The sequence below is a fragment of the Tachypleus tridentatus genome, chromosome 13 (genome assembly GCF_004210375.1).
Source record: "Tachypleus tridentatus isolate NWPU-2018 chromosome 13, ASM421037v1, whole genome shotgun sequence".
NCBI lineage: Eukaryota > Metazoa > Arthropoda > Merostomata > Xiphosura > Limulidae > Tachypleus > Tachypleus tridentatus.
This window is the reverse complement of record NC_134837.1, coordinates 95594529-95616109: the sequence shown is the minus strand read 5'-3', so window position 1 is coordinate 95616109 and position 21581 is coordinate 95594529. Positions and strand designations below refer to the sequence as shown.

The window sequence follows — 21581 nt, the reverse complement described above, 5'->3', positions numbered from 1 at the left end:
GTAAATTATGAAGTGGTTATGATACAAACTAAGAATGCCAAGTATTCCTAATCCTATTAATAATAATATTTTAATATTATAATTCAGTATTTTAATTGTGAGTACTGCTACTTGCAATTGTTCTTACATTTAATAAAAAAAGAGACATGGAAGAAAAAAGGAGGCAACTCTAATAATGTTTGGTTAATTTGCTAATGCCAAACAGGCTATAGCTAACTGTAGAGCTGTTTATAAACTTCTGTCAGTATTATTGCTACTTAGTTTACAGTCAGTGATAAAGAGGTTATGTAAAGAAAAGCAGCGTTACCTACAAATGCAAGCAAGTTTGGCATTTGATATGCCTTTTGGACTTGAAGTAGTCATTGTCATTATATTTTCTTCAAATTCTACTGTTATTTATTTTCACTGCAACTTACAAGCTACAACCCATACTATTTCTACTACTAGTAATCCTAATATAATACTAGGTATACATAATTTGTATCACACGTTAAATGTATGTTATAATCTTGTTCTAAGTTGTTGTACATTACACTTTTATCCATAATAGTAATACAGTCGCAACTTGCTTCACAATACAAATAACTTTGGCATTATGTGTTAGGCCTAATGTTTTATTTAATTTCTCTTTTTTGTTTGTTTTTACTGAGTTTGTTTACGAATGTTGCAACCAATTTTTAGATTAAAGAGTTTTAGGGTAATAAACAGTTAAAAGTTTAGTTATTATTAGTAACATAATTTTTTGTACATTTTGTTTGGTGATGGGTAGATAGATCAACTAGGAGGTTTATCAGGAAGGAGTGGATAGGAAATTAGAACTAGACTGGTTATTTTAACTTTTAGATACATGAGAAGAGGTAACAATGTGACCAGATATGCAACACACAAAAATTCACAAATCTAGTGGCATGCAAATACTGAAAAACACTACAAAAAATAATGTAATTTAAACATTTCTAGTCATAAAACTCATTTATAAACAGCTTGTTTATTAAACCACATTAATAAACTATACAAGACACAAAAGTGTATATATTCATTATCAGGCCAAACCTGTTAAAGATGCATCTTGCTGCATTGCTTTCTTCTCTGTCTAATTAACAGGATTTTATCTTCAATTACTACCTGTTAATTATGTTCTGGAAGCATTCAGCAGTTGTTTTATGATTTCACCAGAAAATTATTGTTATTTTTACAAAAGAAAAGTAAAATGTAACACAGTAAGTCACATTTAGTTTCCTGTAATCTTTTAGTTACTAAATGTGTAAATATTGCTTTGAAAAAAAGTATAAAATACAATGTCCAGTGAACAAAAAGTTGGAAAGAAACTGCTGTAAAGTACTAAAAATACATTGTTGTATTGCTGGACAGAACTAAGCACTTGTGTCATCATTTCCAGTAGTAGGATTAAGGTCTATGGCATTTGAAACTTAAAAGAGTTAGACTCCATTCTTGAACCACCCTTATTATCAGAAATCTTTGATTTTCATCTTAAACTCATGTATAGTACTAGACTTCAGTACTGACAGTGCAATTCATTCCTGTTAGAAAAATAGTATTAACTACAGCTATGCTTATCTCTTGCAAATCTTAAACTTTGTCATATTATCTTCAGAAATATAGCACAAAGGAATCAAGAGGCCTTTATCCTATCAGTTTTTTAGATATATATACTTGAATAATATCACCTTTACCTTTCAGTCCAAATGAGAAAAATAAGATCAGATCTTAATCTGACACTACAAGATAAAATTACATCCTCAGACTCATTCTTGTATCCCTTTTCTGAACCATTTTCAATATGTTAATGTCCTTCCTTAGATAAGGAAACCAAAAGTATACACACTATCTTAAGTGAGGCCTCAGAACTACTTTTACGTACCTGTAATCATTACAACTAAACTTGTATAGCTTTACTACACTATTAGCAACTGCTTCATGGCTTGAGTAATTTTTTCCCCACTTTGCTAACTAGCTTCTCCAGATTTGACTGGTGTGATTACCTTTTTATTTTTCTGAATAATGAGAAACATCCTGTAAAAAAGATTTCCCACTGGTGAATCCATGATGGCTTTCACTTATGAAATCTTATTTCAATAAATGGGTTCTCCCACTACAGCAATAAGACTAACTTATCTGTAATTTCCTGGGTAGCTCTTGACCATAACACTAGTATAGTGGTTCCCACAATTTCTTTAATTGTCAACTCATTTGTAACATCCGAATATTTTGGAAGACCCTTTAGTAATAATTTATTACTAGAAGGAACAAATGCACTGTTAACTATTAGTGAGTTAGTTGGGTTAATATTTTGTAATACTGTAATGTTTTTACTTAAATTTCAAACTGCCTGTAATATGCTTTATATACTTTCAGGAGTCTGTTTGGGAAATACTGCTGTAGTATACAGTAAAATCCTGAACAACTGAGAATTGCAAAAATAGTTTAGTGCCTTGCCAATTTTCTGACTAGTAAGAAATTTATGACTGTATGGGATTAATTTAAAAAAAAGTTCTGAATCATCAAATTAAGATTAATTTTTAAAGCACTAATGCTAATTTTTTAAAAACATTGATTTGTAAGTTATACACTTAGCATCATATTGTAGAAATACACTTTTTACATAGCAAATACCATGTGAAATTTCAATTATTTATTTTGACTTCTGTATTTTTAAACCTGTAATTTAGCATAAATGATTAAGATAGCATACAAGTGGTTTATAGCAGTCTCTCATAAACAACAGTTTATTCTTTGTCTTACAGTTACAAACACTGAAGATCAGATGGCTTTTATTGATTTAACATTTCAAAGATGATAATTAAATATTTAAAGTTCTAGGTTTGCATTATTCATTGAACTTAACTCCATCATTTCAGAAATGCTATTTGGTGACTTTGCTTTATGCACTAATATTCTTTGGAAACTAGCCTTAACTTGAAATATTAAGATATAATTTAAAATATGACAAGTGCTTTCTCTTCTGAAACCAAACATAATAGTTTTGAAATTACTATTATTATTTGTATAAAAATAAAATGAATGAATATGAAAAAATTATGTTAAATATATTAACATTTTTTTTCATCAGCATTATTTGGTTACACATTAAAAAAAGACTAGGCTTATAAAATCATTTAATGTGTAAATTATTAATAAAACATATCTTGATCTGTAATATAATTAAAAATATTTTTCAGGGTTTTTATATATTTAACAGTTTTCATTACTGACAATGAAAACCACACAATCCAGTAAACATTGACATCACTACAAGATAAAAACTGTATAGAAAAGCACTATATAAGCAAAAGCATGAGATCAAGCAATGAAGTTTATTTTTGAAGTTACAAGAAAGAGAAAGAAGTGGAACATATGTATATAACTTTAGAATCCAAAGAGATGAACAAGAAAAATCTTTTAAATATGTGCCATTTATTTGTACATGTTCTCTCACTTATCCCAGCAAACAATAATCTTTACAAATTGTTGATCATGTTAGGCTAAATGACTTTTTGCTGTGAACTGTACTCTTGTATCTATTGTATAGATGAATACTATAATTTTTAAATTTTGTTTTGTTTCCTAATTGCAGAAAAGCTGAAATTGAACTGAGACATTGTTTTCAAATGTATGTGAGACTTAAGATATTTATCCATTTTAAGGTATTCTTTAACTACAGAGCATTTCATTAATGAGAGCTCTATGAATGCAGGTAAAACAGCCTTTTTTATATGTAGAGCAACCTAATAATAATAGAATACTAAATTATTTCATTACAAGTGGATTTCTCTGTTAGTATTTTGAGAAATATTTAAAGAAAAAAATACCAAGTAATGGTTCAGTCAACAAGTCTTTCATGGTTTATTTGAATAAGAGCAATGTTATCAGAAAAATTATTTCCAACATCAACATAATTTGAATATATTTCTACTCAAGAAGATATTCACTTTGTTGGCATAAATAGTTAATACCAAAGATCTCAAAATAGGTCCCTGAGGAAACCTGCTAGTTGTATTTTCCAAGTGAAAGATACTTTATTTATACCATTTTGTTTCCTACACGTGTATTGTTAAGTCAGTTTTATATCCATTTTATTATATTTCTATTAATTTCAAAGTCTTCAGTTTCCAAGTAAAATTAATATGTACAAATACATACACATTAAACTAAAAGTCAAATCACTGCTAACCATGAATTATAAAAATTCTGTGTTTCTATATGTTTATGACGTTAAACAAATATTTTTTTCCAGGAAATAAATGTGACCTCATTGTTCAAGCAATAGATTATTCTGTCATATACCAAATGTTTTGAATACTTTATTAAATTTTTACTTCAAGAACTGCCCAGCATGGCCAGGTTGGTTAAGGCTTTTGACTCATAATCTGAGGGTCGCAGGTTCAAATTCCCATTGCACTAAACATACTCACTCTTTCAGCCATGGAGGCATTATAACGTTACAGTCAATCCCACTGTTTGTTGGTGAAAGAAAAGCCCATGAGTTTGCAGTGGGTGGTGATGACTAGCTGCCTTCCCTCCAGTTTTACACTGCTAAATTAGGGACAACTAGCGCAGTTGGCCCTCGTGTAGCTTTGCACGAAATTAAAAAAAAAACTTCAAGAGCTAACAATTTAATCATTAAGATTGACATAATAAATCTGTGTTTAAAGCATTCACATCATTTACACAGTAATTTTTTTTTCCTAATGAGTTTTAACCATATTCAAAACAGTATGTCACAGTATTGGTAGTGCAAACTTAAAACCTTATGAAGTTTTATATTAGCGCATAGCTACAACAATTGATGTAGCAAATCTGTTGGATGCAAGTGATACCACATGTATGTTTTGATTCTGCAGGTAATTGAGCTCTAACTTCATGTTCTTTGAATGATTTCAAACTAAAGAATGGAAAATAGGCCTTGGAATTTTATACATATATATTTAACATTAAAAATGAAGCATACTTTTGGATAGATGTTTATAATGAAAGATTGAGTAAACCAATAATAGTAGTTGTGTAGTGATGAAGTGCTGTTACAAATTGCAACATTAAAGCTTTCAACAAGAAAATGCTCTAATATTCAAGCTCGTAGAAGGAAATTGTTGGAATATGAATAGATTGATTTCTTTTGCCATTTGTTATGTAGATAAGTTTCAGCATCAAAGATGATAGATAGTTAACACAGAATAAAAAAACTATATATAAAGCACTATACAAGAAGTCTAATTTTTCTTTATGCTTTTGGAAGGTTAGTAGGAAAGATATCAGTGGGCTGTGAGAAATATCTGATTAAAATGGTTAAGCTGAATGTGTAAACTTAGAAGTTCAGAATAGAATGTTTCTAGAGGACCAACTAGAGCACAGCTGATGATTTTGAAAAATATGATAACCAATTCATGGAAGATACCAGTGAAGTTAACATGTTGAAATATTTCAAAATAAATTATACCTGTGTATTATTCATATTTCCTTTGTTAATAATGATCATTCAACTAGTGGCTTTTTTCCCCTTTAATATAACATATGCGTAAACTAGTTATTATATTTGATTTTTATCCTCAACCATATTTTAAGTTTTTTGGCCTTTTGGGGCTTATTTCCTGTTTGTTATACTTTTAATTTTTATTTCTAAGAGTGGCTTCAGTGTACCAGTTAGGATTTTGTCTGATGTTCTCTTTTCAGAGAAGCATTTAGATTTAACAGGATATATAAAACATAGACTTGTATTATGTATAATATTGTGGATGAAATTATGAACTTAAGTCTTTATGCTTTTCTAGTTTCTTACATTATAGATATTCCATAAGAGTAATAAAACCACTTAGTTATTAAGTTGATGATTGATTTATTTTCAGTAAGATACTTATTTAACCCAATATTTAATTACTCTTCTTTCAAGTTGCAAGATCAAATGATTTTTTAATATATTTTTAGGTAACACATTTAGAACTTAATAATGGCTAGTTTTGGAAAACGAAAGCGAACACATGAAAATAAAGTTGACAATGACTTACAGCCAAGCTTACCAACTAACTCTTTCAATCATCTTCTTGCTTCTAGTTCCTTAGAGGTGAGTGTTTTTGGTACTTGGCTATATATTTATTATTCCAAATAACTTTTTTAGTGTTGTCTGTGGTACAATAATATTGTTTAACACTCACGATTTCTGTTTTAGATTAATTATTTCTTCAGTATTAACTGATTAAAATCCTGCATTATAAGAGATTTTCTGTTAAAAAGCAATGTTTGGTACTTCATTGAGTAGACTTGGGTTAAAAAGATATACCCTAGGCCAGTGGTGGGATTCAAAAATTTTAAGAAGGGGTTCTCTCAAGGAGATGTTTCCACGACATCAACAATTTGACGGTATAATTGAAGCCATCAACGGGTTCGCTAAGCTCAAAAATTTTTAAGAACCCCTGCGAACCCCCTGAATCCCACCACTGCCCTAGGCTCAAGATATTGCTTTTTACTTCAGTAGATTATCCAACATTTTGGCATGGTTAACTTCTGTGAAATCTGAAGATTTTCAGTATACTAATTTAAAAAAAAAAAGTTATTTATCCTGTGGCTGAAATTATATAGTTAATAATACCTTCAATAGAATCATATTGAATTTTGTGATGTGTTTACAAATTATTTTTATTAAATCTAAAAGTTAAAATTTGAAATGAGTGTGTGTGTGTCATGTATTGCTTTATAATGTGTTTTCTGGCATGTTTATTTGTTAAACTGCTTGTGGACATTGATAACATGAACACAAAGTGTTCAGTTTTAATAGTTACATTATCATCAGAATATAGATTGAGTCATTAGCATATGCATCATCAGGAGTGCAGCAGTATAAAAAATTCTGTGCTTAAAACCTTTTTCTTACAACCAAAACTTGTTATATCTTGTATGTATGTTACACTGTTTTCATGATGTCTTTACAATTCTTTTTTCTGTTTTATTTTATTTGAAATAATTAGAATAGCTGTTTGTAAACCACTAGTTATAACTTAATATGTATGTATATATAATGTTATAAAATGTTGCTCTTTCAGAGTTAAAATTTACCACAAAGATACTAAACTGTACAAGTTCATGTTGGATTTGCTTTTATGTTAAAGAATAAGATTTTATTATGCATACAAAAATAAAACTTAAAAAATGTTCAAAAAATAAAAAACAAATGTGGTTCAGACAACAACTGTGGTCATTCCACAACTTAAATACTTAACTTTTTGACCACTAACATAAGTACATTGTGTATTCAGTTTTTGCATTAGTTTACCCTTTTTTTACTGGCAGGTATTATGATATAGCATCTTTTGATAATTAATTTCAAATTAATTTTTAGGCTACTTTTTTCTAGAAATCATACTTATTACTTAAAACAGCTGAAGGATGTATATAAATCATTTTGATTTTGTATATATATATATATATATTATATTGCATCTATTTAAAAGAAATGTGAAATTAATAATATTGGGGCTATAACAAGAAGTTATAAGAAAGCATAAGGATTCACGTGCATTTCAATTAGTCTAGACAGTATGTAAATACAAAAGTCAGAGAATTTAGCAGCTGGATGTTTTACATTATTATAAATATATACATTACTTGTCTAGATGTGAATTGACACCTGTAAGTTTTAAAATTTTTATAACCTAATTTTTATAAAAGGTGAAACAGCAGCAGAAATGTCCAGTTATTAAATTTTTGTTTAATCTTTTTATATTTTAATGTTGTATCTAATTTCTTACATTTATTTAATTTATGAATTTTTCTTTTATTGAGACTCATGAACCTAATTTAATGAAGTCTTGAATTTATCCTTTCACTAATTATACTGTGATTTTTTTATAGTAGCACAAAAAATTTGAAGATATTAATTTCAAGATCCTATTAGCAGAATTTTTTTTTTTTCATTTTCTGTGTTTAAATTAGAGTATAATGTACTACCAAACTATTTGCAACTTGCTAGTAGTTGACAGTTTTATCAGAATGTGACAGAACTTATTTTTGAATCATTGTTCACACACACATAGAGTAGAAAACCTTTTTCTCAATTTCAAAATGTATGTACTGTAACCACTTTTACTGAATGGAGAAAGATATCATGTAACTAAATAACACAACACTACATATAGCTTTATAAAACAGGGTCATGATAGCCAGTAGAGATGTTTTTGTTTTTCACTAACCAAGTTGCAGGATTAAGTTAATGATGAAGGAAAGAACCAGTCTGATGTAGAAAGTAAACAGTTGTTTGGAAATCTGTCAGTAAGACTTAAATGGCTGGAAAGAAACTGAAGATGTTGTAAAGTTGAACTTTAATCTCCTTGCTGACATGTGTATTTTCTCTAGATACATCGGCATATTTTCAGTAGATTTTGAAATGCCCAAATTGCATTGAGGCAGACTACAAAAATGTGTTATGTAGCTACATTTAGCATTAAAAACTACATAGTTCAATGTTTTAAACAATTGATTTTGCTATAATAATACATGTATATTTCAGATGCAACTTTTCTTTTACCAATGAAACATTTGTTTATCATGAACCATTAGACTGTTTAATGAGAGAGAGCTGTAAAGAAAAGTGGTATTATTTTAATTTACAAGGATGCAAGTTGTTTAATTCTGGAACTCTTACTTCAGTAATTCATTTTTCTTCAAATGACTGACTTTTTCATTACTCATGTGACTTGTATTTCATCAAGTTGAGTACTTGCATGTCTTCTAACTCTTTTTACACTTAATATAAAGACCTAAGAAAGATACATTAAGTGATCAGACATTTTAAGTATAAATGTGGGATTCAAGTGTGTGTGGGGTTCAAGCAGTAATTTGTAGGAATAATTGCAGTATTTTATATGTCTGTCTCCTTTGTTATTAGAAACCTATAATTGACAAATTCACAGATATACAAATAATTTTGTGCAAAAATAATGTTGAAAAATGTATTTATGAAGCCAATGAGATCCATATTTACATTATTGAGAATTCTAGTGTTAAGTATTAATGTAGCAATACACAGCAGAAAAAAATATTCCCTCTGCTTTTAAAGTAAAAATACTTTGAAACTAAGAACTTGGATATGCTTTTTTGTCTTGTTTCAATTATTTTATTCTTGACTATTGATAATAGGCATTTAATGGATTACATGAAAAGTGGTGTTTGTGTTCCTGCATTATACATGTACTTCCTTTCAGGTGTCTGATACCCAAAGGGTGTTTATATATATATATATTGCAATAAATTACCTTCAAGCTATCTGCATCAAAAGTAGTTGGAGTAACTGGCAAAATAGTGACTAAGTTTTATGAAGCTACTATTAGTTTGGAATTTTATTTTCACCATAAGTCTGTGATATAGATTATATTAAAATGTCTAATCCTATTTATAGAGTTTAGAAAGAAAAAAAAATACTGTGTGTACATGATGTGTTTATAGTACATATAAGTAGATGTTTATTCTAACAAAAAAATAAATTTTAGTCCCTGCAATAAGTGCTTGCTTTTTGTGCTCATAAACCTTATAGTTTAACATGTGGCCAGTAGGCAGATTACTACACAGAAATATCTCTCACTTGTTATTTATTTGTAATATTTTGGTTGCATTATTGTAAATATCTGAAATTGTACATGCCTAACAAAAATAATTCTTAATTATTTAGATCATGAGATAGAAAGAAAACTCAATCTATTTAGGCTCAATACAATTTTTATTGTGCAGCTGTATCTATAATCATAAACAATTTTATGTTATTCTAATTGATTTACAGTTTTATTCAAAATGTTCTCACACATTCAGAAAATAATAATTAGTTTTCTTATTGGTTTATATACTGTAGTGATGTTCTGAACTATACAAGATGATACAGCAACACTATAAATTCCCTTATCTGAAACAACTTGGTTAGATCCTTTCTAACTCTTCCTTTTTTATCCACATATGACAACCTTGCCATTTCAGGTATCATTCTAGTAGCTGAACCCTTTCCAACAATTCAGTAGTATGGAGCCCAAGACTGGATGCAATACTTTAAATGTGGCCTAAACCTATATCATGAAACTATAATGTCTTTGGACTTGTTTTAATATTTTTGTAGATACAATCTAAGATTCTCTTTGCTCTCTGTGCACTGTACTTCACACAGTGTCACAGTAATTTTTCAGTGAAGTTTGTTTGGCCTCAGTTGTACAAGTTTGTTATAGGGCAAGAAGTTAAGTAATAAAATTTAGCTTATGGTATAAATGTAGTTTTTTGGCAATCTTTTGCTTTAATTTTTTTGTCAAGTAAAATAATTATAAGAATGATTAATAGCAGGATTGTATGTGTCTTGTGGTATGCTGGAGTTATTTTTAAAAAGTTCAGTATCTACTAGCTAGCTTAGATACTTAATACATTCAGTGAATTGTGTTGCATATAATTTTACTTGTATTATGGTCTAATGATATTCAATATTTGCTACTATATAGTGCTTGTTCCATCCTGAAGAATATTACATGCTGTAGGTTTTAAAGTTGTTTGAAAGTTAATAAAGATTATACACTACAAACCTCTCCCTACTTTTCCAGTCATTAGAGCATGTTAAATCCAACTTTTTAAAGCTAATATAATTTCTCTCTTTAATTTTTGTACATATATATTAAAGATCTTTTTTTTTTCATTTTCATAAAGTGAGACATGATTGTGTTATTCATGCATGGTATAGTTAATGTTAAAATTTAAAAAAATAGTAATCCAAAAAAGGGTAAAACATTATTTTCAATAAAGACAATATGCAACTTTGGAGAAGTATCTTTTCTATTTTTCTCAATATTTCAGCTTGTCTTTTTCAAGGGTATGTATTTAAGACTGACAGGTTACAAGAGTGATTGTCAAATGATAGTAACCAAAAAGAATATAAGACTACAATAATATAGGTAGAATGGTGCATGTTCAAGCATGTAAAAAATATTGTCAAAAAGTTAGTCATTGATCAGAATAATAAATGTATATAATAAAATGAGGGAAATTTTACACAGAATAATAATAGTTTTATAGTGATCACACATTGTATATGTTAAGAGGAGTGCATTAAAAATTGAATCAGAAGAGATTCCTTAAATTTCTTACCAAGAAAGTTATCATAGTTTTCAAATATTTTAACATTACAGTAAACTCTCATTGTTTCGAAGTCGCTAGAACCGAATATATCACTTGTATCGAAGTTGTTGACTGGTCCGGCCAACTGTCCATATAAATACATAGTAACAAAAGCCCCTTGAATCGAACTGCATGTATCGAAGTGTCGGCTTGTAACGATGTATAATTATAGTCCCTAGGGTGTGAAAAGCATCAATATTACATCCTTTGTATCGAACCAGGTACAAAGATATTTATTTTTTCTCTTCTTCCCTAAATTAATTGTCACCGCTGCCGGCTGCCGACCACCCGCTACGCTGCTAGCAAGTGCAATTAGTCAGTCTCCGCGCAACAATGTGTGGTGCCACCATCAAAATCTTACACTTGAGAAATAGCAGACTGCAGATGGGGTAGTAGATTAGCCTAGCAATGTTTTTACAACAATTATGGTGAATAACACTTTAAACCCATGCCTGCCCCAACTCACCCGCCCTCCCAGCAAAAATTAGCTTAGATATAAAATTTTCAGATTATGGCTTGAGTAGATTATGCCTGGGCAGCCTGCATGCTGTGGCCTATAAAAGGCTAATCACAGTCAAATTAAACAGATCATTAATCATTGATCATGGCGAAGTGCAAGCTTGTATCGATAGAAACTAAAATTGCAGCAATAGAAAAAATTGAAAAAAAAGTTAAAACAGAAATAGCAAAAGCATTTGATGTGCCTCTGAACACTTTGTCAACATGGTTGAAAAATAAAGAGGCCATATTATCTTCTCGAGACAACTTTTGTCCCAATAGAAAACGCATGCGAACTGCAAAACATTCTGACCTAGAAGCGGCATTGCTTCTGTGGTTCAAAAATGCTAGATCAGAGAATGTTCCTATCTCTGGGCCTGTTATGCAAGCAAAGGCAAAAAAACTTGCTGATCAAATGGGAATCACTGACTTTTGCATGAGTGATGGGTGGTTAACCCGATTCAAAAAAGACACGACATTCAATTTCGTACGATCTGTGGTGAGTCTGGTAGTGTAGAACCAGAGCAAACAAACCAGTGGATATCAACAACACTGCCACACCTGCTAGAAAACTACAGCCCACGGGATGTCTTCAATGCAGATGAGTCTGGTTTATTCTTTAAACTTCTGCCAGACAAGTCTCTTGTTATCAAGGGAGACTCCTGTCACGGCAGGAAGCGAAGAAGGAGCTGCTGTCTGTTTTGGTATCGCCAATATGGACGGCACCGAAGCTTCCTTTACTTGTCATAGGTGAGTGTCAAAAGCAGGTAAAAATATTTTCCTGTGTTTTCTATAGAAGTTGTTATTTTATGATTTTCTTCAGATTATTGACATGTAAATGTTTCATTTTTAATTTCAAGACATTAACCATGTACATTTTCTTTCTTTTTTTTTAGGAAAGGCAGCAAAACCGCATTGCTTCAAAGACGTCAAAACCCTGCCAACACCATAAAAAGCCAACAAGCGAGCTTGGATGACATCAGATCTATTCACCAAGTGGCTGAGAGAACTTGACCGAAAGTTTGTGCTGCAGAAAAGAAAGGTCCTTATGATAATTGACAACTGCCCCACCCACTCCAACCCCACTGGACTTAAGGCCATCAAGCTGGTGTTCCTGCCTCCCAATATCACAAGCAAGACACAGCCCATGGACCAAGGCATCATCGCCAATCTTAAACATCATTACCACACCCTACTGCTACAGTGTCTTATTGATTCAATAGACAATAAAAGTGTTTTCACTGTGACTGTGCTTGAAGCCATGTGACTGCTACGCTCTGCCTGGTCATTGGTGAAGCAATCAACCATAGCCAATTGCTTCAGAACTTGTGGCTTCTCCTCTCCAGAGCCAGCAGAAAACAGTGAGGACCCCGAGGATGACATACCATTGGCCCAGCTCTTGACACGGCTGAATGACACTGGGTTTACGGTGGATGGCACAGCAGAGGACTACGAGACTGCTGATAATGATCTGATCACTAGCGCGCCCCTGACAGACAGTGATATTGTGGCCATGGTGCAAAATAAACAGACACCAGAAAATGACAGTGAAAGTGAAGATGACGACAATGAGGAACCCCCCATCCCAACACATTCTGCAGCTCGTGAGATGTGCCTGCAACTTCAGAGATATCTTGAACACCAGACTAACGCAGGACAGTTTATCTATCAATTAAACATGATGGAGCGTTTTGTGACGAAGTGCCAGAGGGACAGCAGTTCGCAAAAAAGCATTGTGCAATATTTCAAGTGACTCCAGTTAGACGTTCTTGCTGGTGTTTGTATCCTGTACATTATAATTACATATGTCTATATTATGAATTTTTTTTTTTTACATGTTTTTTTTTACAAGTGCTGTTAATTGTCCTTTTGAATTTCATTAAATGTGTTTTAAGTGTTTACACACGTGTGACTTCTGAGTCTTTAATCCAATTACTGGTACTGCAACAGCCGTCAGTTATAGGGCCTACCATTACCAGACTTGGCTAGTGAATGAAAAAAAATCCTTTTTAACGAACTTCTTTTGTAATGAACAATACTCTTTGGTCCCTACGACTTCGTTACAACAAGAGTTTACTGTATATGGTATCCCATCAACTAATAAAAACACTATCTTTAAATTTTTGGAGGAAAGTCATGTCATACCAAAATGATCTTTATTAGGTAAAATTTGAACACACTTCTAAAAATGAACTTCTGAAGTATCATTATTAACTGTATTTTACTAATCGTGTGTTATGACAGTTTTGTGAACTGTAAAAATTATATTCTGTATAACATTAATGTTTTAGGATGACATGGAACCTGTTGATCCATCAGAGATGTTTCATTCTCTTAACTGAATTAAATATATTAATAAATAATTAATAAATAAATAAATCTATTTTTTATCGTTCATATACTTATTTTCACTGCCTCCACAACATCTGAATTTAACCCATTTCGAAGGCCAACCATTTTGTTACAAAAATAATTCTTAACTGAAGATTATTCCTACCCTGCCAGAATTTATACTTGTGTTCCCTAGTCCTGCTATTCCCACTGTAAATATGAGAAGATGATGCATCAACACTGTCAATTCACTTTACAATCTTGTAGCTTCAATCAGATCACCTCTAATTTAAATCTTTCTGAATGACAACTTCTTCATTACAAGCACCATTTTAGCAACCCTCCTCTGAACCCTTTCAAATATTTTAATATCCTTCCGAATGTAAGGAATCCGAGACTACACATAATTTTTGAAATGTACCCTAAACAGTGACCTGATGCAATGAAGTCATAACCTTTTTGGTCTTGTGTTCAATATTTGTGTAGATACAACTTAAAATCACATTTGCACTAGCGTCAGCACACTGCTTGAATGGCTTTAGAGGCTGATCAGCTGTTATACCAAAACCCATTTCTCTTATAAAACTGTCAAGATTATTTCCATTCAAATTATGATAAACACCTGTATTATCTTGCATTTATTGTAATCAAAACCCATCTGCCATTTATTCATCCAACTCAATAAATGACCTAAATCCTTTTGTAAATCAGTGGCATCCTCTGCAGCTAGCAATGTTATTTGCTAATTTAAGTATTTTAGACCATTCATTCATCTATAGATTGTTGTAGAATTCTGAAATTATTAATCAAGGCATGTGTAACAAAGTGTGAATGTTTTAAATGACCAAAGGACATGTACTTTCTTCTAGAGATGTTGTCGACCAGCACCTTTCAGCGATGATCCTATTGCAGAGAGAGAGAGAGAAAGTTGTGACTATTCTATTCGAATCACCATGGAAATGGCTAAAAGTGGTGATGGTATGTTTATTATCTATACACAAGCTTGTTTATTTTCTTTTAAATATCAAAGTAAACCTTATGTGCTGACAATATTGCATTATATGCAAAGAAATGCAAGGTTTCATTTGAATATTTTAGCACCAAGGAAGATTAGAGTGTATGCTGATGGAATCTACGATCTTTTTCACCAGGGTCATGCACGACAACTAATGCAGGCCAAAAGTGCTTTCCCAAACATTTACCTCATTGTAGGAGGTAAGTAAATATGCTTGGAAATTTAATCTTGCATAGTTGATAAAATAAATTTTTAAAATCTTTGTCATTTAGTGAAGCTCTATAATTACAGAATTGATAATGGCTTTACTGGTGAAATGATAATAGTAGTAAATGAAATATTGGGAAAACAAATAATTTTCTTCAGTTGTTTCATCTATTACCTGTCTCATAAAATGAACCACTAAGAACAGTTATCACATATCAAAACAGTTATGTTTACTACAACACTTTCCTTAAGAATTAAAGTATCAAGAATATATAAAATACATCTGTTTGTGTTTATAAATGTATCAGTGTATTTATTTATTAAAAAGAGTAATTTCTAATAAGAAATTATCGATCAACCCTTTTGCCATGGGTCAAAGGCCATGTCATCTCATTTGACTTGCATTCAAAGTTTTATTGAACTATTTTATAAATTTATGCCATTAAGTTTGGAATCAAATTGTAGATTATAATTTAAACTTTAATATTTTATATGAATTAATTTCTTAATTTAAAAAGTAAATATTAAAATAACACATCCAAATATAGATTTTCAGTAAGTCGCGTAGTATGTCAAATGCAGTACTGTTTAAAATTACATGTTTAGTTATGTCAGAATGCTAAATATATAGTTTTGTACAAATTAAGAACTCAAATTACTACTATTGTCAGTCTATAATACAAAATAAGAAACTTTTTTTTTTCTGTGAGATATGACTTGTGTACTGAATCAAAGTGGCTCAGTTCACCTCTTTCCACTTATGGTTTCTCATATACACTTACTTGAATATATGACATGAATGACAAATCATCAGCTTAGAATGTCCTCCAGTAGTTTTTTCATCAATTTTTATGTTTTGAAAAGGCCTACTATATTCTTTCAATCCAAGATTTCAATGAGGTAGATTGTGTCTGTTGTCTCCTTGAAGTTTCATATCTTTAAATTCTAAATACATTTAAGTTACTGAGCTTAATAAATTATAGTGGAATTCTATGACATCAGTATAGTTATTTATGATTTTTTGGTTATTCAACTGTATAGATAAAACCTAAAACAAATATGATATCCTCCATGTGATAAATGTTTAAAAAATTAGCAACCTATGACCAACAGCAAATGAGTTCAAACGTCCTAGCAAGAAGAGGTAATTGTTTGTGTTACTTCTTGTTTTATATTTTAAGAAAAATAAGTTTGATAATCTCTGTAAGACCAAATAATAAAAAATAACTATTTATGTTCATATAGTGTAGCTATTTAGACTAAATACTTGCATTTTTGTGTTATAGTAACTGCTATTCTAGCATGAGAAAAGCATAATTTGTATTTATTTTCTAATTATTTATGATGTTTACAAGGTTGTTCAAGTGACATCCCTCACATAGAGTATAGAAAATAAAATATAAAGTTTTGCTTAAAACAAACACTTGAAATGTACAGTCATGTGAAAAAGTTAGGACACCTTATGAAAGCCTGTGTATTTTTGAAACATTTTTGGATATATAGGTATTTAATTTCAATTTCAACAATACTGAGAGATTATAGGAATATAACTGAACAATTAAAACTGAAGAAAAGACTTTTCAATATCTTCTGTAAATGTAATTCTACAAAAATGCATATTCTAACTGAGGAAAAAGTTAGAACACCCTACCCCCTAATAGCTACCCTTTTTGGCTGAAATAACTGCAGTGAGACGCTTCTTGTAGCAATCTACCAGTCTCTGACATTGGTCTGAAGAAAATTTGCCCCATTCCTAAATGCAGAATTCTTTTAGCTGTGAGATGTTTGAGGGGTTTCTTGCATGTACAGCCTGTTTCAAGTCACCCCACAGCATCTCAATGGGATTAAGATCTGGGCTTTGACTCAGCCATTCCAGGACTCTCCATTTCTTAGTTTTCAGCCAGTCCTTGGTGGATTTACCGGTATGTCTTGGGTCATTGTTGTGTTGCAGGGTCCAGTTCCGCTTCAGCTTTAATTTTCTTCCAGATGGTCTCACATGTGTTCTCAAGCACCCTCTGATACACAGTAGAATTAATGGTGGATTCTATGATTGTGAGCTGTCCAGGTCCTGCTGCAGCAAAGCAGCCCCAAACCACAACACTTCCACTTTCGTGCTTCACAGCTGGTATGAGGTTCTTTTCCTGGAGTGCTGTGTTTGGTTTATGCCAAACATGTCCTCTGTTCTGGTGTCCAAATAATTCAATTTTGGACTCATCTGTCCAAAGAACTTTATTGCAGAAGTCCTGGTCTTTGTCTAAATTCTCTCTGGCAAACTTCAGTCTGGCCTTAATGTTTCTCTTAGAGAGCAAAGGTTTCCTCCTTGCACACCTCCCATGCAAGTTACACTTGTGCAGTCTTTTTCTGATTGTAGAGGCATGCACTTTCACATCAACAGTAGCCAGAGCCTGCTATAGGTCCCGTGATGACATGAGGGGTGTTTGGAGATCTATTTTAGCATCTTGCGGTCTGCTCTCGGGGTGAACTTGCTTGGACGACCAGACCTGGGCATGTTGGCAGTTGTTTTGAAAGCCTTTCACTTGTTGACTATTTTCCGGACAGTGGAATGGCTGATTTCAAAATCTTTTGGGATCTTTTTATATCCCTTATCAGACTCATAAGCTGCTACAATTTTCTTTCTAAAGGCCTCAGACAGCTCTTTTGCTCTCATCATGGTGCTCACTCTTACTTCAACAGTCAAAAGCACACCAAACTAAATGTCTGAGGTTTAAATAGGGCAAGCCTCATTCAAAATGCTGAGTAATGATCTTCTAATCATGTGCACCTGGTGTGATACACCTGTGTGTGAGTTGAGCCATTTTAAGTGGGAATAAATGTAGGGGTGTCCTAACTTTTTCCTAAGTTAGAATATGCATTTTTGTAGAATTACATTTACAGGAGATCTTGAAAAGTCTTTTCTTCAGTTTTAATTGTTTAGTTATATTTCTATAATCTCTCAGTACTGTTAAAATTGAGATTAAATATCTGTATATCCAAAAATGTTACAAAAATACACAGGCTTTCATAGGGTGCACAAACTTTTTCACATGACTGCATTTCGGAGGTTTCAGAGATTAAGCAAATATTATTTGAGATTTTTTGGATGAAAAATAGTTTTTAATTATAACATGAAATCATTTTGCACTCAGAGAAGTAATGAAACAGACTCCATTTTTACAAACAAATCTTTAGTAAAAATATTTCATTAAATAATCTGATTTTTGTACACAAAATACTTGTAATCTTTATTAAAAGTCTGCCAAATTGAGTGAAGATACACATGCTGTATCAAAAGTTATAGTGCAAAAAACTTAATGCATGCAAGTGGATATTATACAAAGCCCATATCAAAAGGGTTAAAGATCATTGTGTGTATCTAAAAGTTATAAATAAAAAAAGAAAGAAACAAAAAACTAGATTGTTTTTATCTGCGTGTGCACACGTGTGTGTAATGTGTAAGTAGCATCAAAGTAAGTTACTCCAAACTATCTCAGATTAGGAAGTTCTCACCCTAGGATTTATTGTAATACACCTTGTGTTGTAAGGAATCAAAATAATGTAAGTGATCATTTCCAATATCATATTTTACTTCCTCTCACAAGAAGCGTTCTTGGTTAGTACTGCTCTCTGTCAGTGCAAATTTTTCACTTTACACTAAACTTGCAACTCTCAATATTTTCTCCATGTATACATATAAATGATCATAACTCAACCCTCCATCAGCAGGAGTGCAATACTACCCCTATCCAATACATAAAGAATTATATAATTTTTTGTAATATTTGCAAACACCTGAGGAGTGTTCTGTCATACCAGCACCTGGTGTATCTAACAGGGAGGATGAGAATTTAGACAACCTCTTCTCCATCCTTAATGTGCTTCTCAGTCACATTTCATTTCAGGGGACATGCCCATGCCTCTTCCTCTGTTGTTCACTTGACTAATCAAGTTTGTTTGACTTTACCTTTGTTTCCTGTTTCAATCAGGCATCAGTATGCCTCGTCCTTCTTCTACATTGGATTATCATGCTTCTGTTTTTTTATTATTCCAACTACACGCATTTAGACTTCCAACAATTGGAATCTCTCATTTCTTTGTGGGGTTCTTACCCCAATGTTTTGATTTTTTCTGCCATTGTCAATTTTCTAGTCTATCTTATCCTCCCTTTATCTTTTGGCAGAGGCAATTCATCATTTTCTTTAGAGATTTTCTGATGGTTCTCATAATCTCCTATTTTCTACCATAGTAGTAGGAGAGGCATCTCCTCTTTGACCTTGACTTTACAAACATGGCTGATATGATGTTAGGTGTTTTAGATTGGGATGCTCATTTAGGTGGGGTTTGGTTACCCATTTCTTTTTTATATGATTTACAAATGGCACCATTTTTTGGTGAAGGAATATTTGGGGATTTCCCTGACACTTTGGAATCCAGGGTTGAATCAACCCATGTTCATATCCGACATTTTCACTGGCTGCACATTTACCCACCCACTTGTTGCTGTCTCATTGGCTCACCTCAATTTTCAGACCTTTTGCCAGTCTCAACTCCTTCAGCATTTTACAATCAGTTTGCTATCCATCCTCATTTTGGGAGACATTTTGCATCAGTAACACAGTACTATGGTCAGAACTAGTGTGGGCCAGACTTTCACTTTTAGAGGCTGTTTATAGTTGTTCCATGGTTTTGAAGTTTGCTTCTGCAGATCTGACCCTTTACTTTATGTTATTTCCCTAACCAATTACCTTCTCTTTTTGTGTAATCTGTTCTTCATGATCGTGTTTGTCAGCACCTAGAAGCACCTGGTTGAGGGACTTTTGCTTTCAAACTTTAGATCTTTTTTATTAGGCCCACAGCCATCAAATTACTTTCCTGGCATGTCATCTTCTAGGTGCCCTGAATCTAGTCCTAGACTGGTTATCCCAACCTGAGAAGATTCTACAAACGAAGTGATTTTAGGATCCCAGTGTTTTTTGGTATTTTTTTTAGTTCTATGCTCATTTAGGTGTTCCCAATTTGGACACATTTGCATCTCCTTTCTACACCTAACATTTTTGGTCACCTCTTTCTTATCTGTAGGTAGATGCAGTGAATAATCACAGCCAGTGTTGAACCAATTATTACATATATGCTTATCTTCCTGTTTAGTTTTTTCTTTGTGTTCTTTTGATACCCCCTCGGTGTGGATTCCTGTACGTGGTGAGAGGACCTCCAAGGTAAGGTTCTGCTCTTTCAGTTTACCTCCTCTGGGATCTAAACATCCACCCACATGTTTGCCATTTATCGCAACCCGTGAAGGGGAGGAGAGGGTCTTGGTGGTTGAGGGGTCCAACCCTCACACACCACTTTGGCCTTGAATTCCTGTAGATAGGTGGCCTTGGGGTGCCCCCCTTGGGTCATTTGGCTGGTTTACTCGGGCTAGGGTTAACCAAGTACCAGTGTTGGATGTTCTCAACAGATATTGTGGACATTGTATCTGATGCTGGTGTTTTGGGTACAGTGCTCACGAAACCCTGGCATTGCAGCAGTGTCCTTGTTTAACATTGTAGTGCATCCTCTCATAGGTTTCCATGGTGGGTGGGGTCAGTGGGTGCTGAAATTTCCCTTTCTTTATTCTGGATACTTTAACTAAAAACCTTAATAAAATAATGAAAGAACATTCTATAGGTGAACGGCCACGTCTTGAAGATCCTGAGCAGCAAACCTCACCATCTGTACCATCTATTGTACCTCATTTTCTTATATTGCCTTCAATTTCAGACAAACCTTTTGGGCAAATGTTTCCCTTTTTCATTCAGAAGGGACTAGAGGGACTTGGTGGCTCTCCAAAGTCAGTAAAGAAGCTTCAATCTGGTGACATATTGGTGGAAACATCCACATATCAACACTTATCAGTGGGAGTGCAGACAGATTTTTCTGTCTCCAAAAGAATCGTTCTCCAAACAAATGAAAGGTCTTTTGACCTTCCTGGTAACAAATGTTGATGAATGAACTTTAACACCTATCTCTGTCCCTTTTTATTCCTTTCAACAAACCCTAAGATCTACATCCTTTGGTTCCAGGTACAAGTATTTCCTAAGATACATCTTCTCCCACCCAAAGATGCAAATCAATCATTTGTTCACATTTTCAGTCACTGGAATCCCCTTCCAACAGCAAAGACCTGCCAAATCGATCCAGGGCAGGAACCATGAAGGTCGATAGACCTCCCTTGAATAGGGACAGTAAGGAAAACAGACATGGTCATAAACAGAAGGGTTCTCCACCCAATTCGCCTACATGTAAATAGAAATGGCTACCCTGATACAGTGGAACTGTTGAGATTTACGTTCTAATCTGGATGACATCAAAACACTGATTGCTTCCTACCATCCTGTATGTCTTT

The 21581-nt window shown here is 32.6% G+C and overlaps 1 pseudogene across 1 annotated transcript in view; it reads left to right on the top strand.

The window, feature by feature from the left end:
* Window positions 1-21581, top strand: part of LOC143240127 (putative choline-phosphate cytidylyltransferase) — a 43975-nt pseudogene that overhangs the window by 739 nt on the left and 21655 nt on the right. The window contains exons 2-4 of the transcript XR_013021583.1: window positions 5941-6076; window positions 14847-14955; window positions 15076-15192. The product of XR_013021583.1 is annotated as a putative choline-phosphate cytidylyltransferase (transcript). The remainder of the gene's footprint in view (window positions 1-5940; window positions 6077-14846; window positions 14956-15075; window positions 15193-21581) is intronic.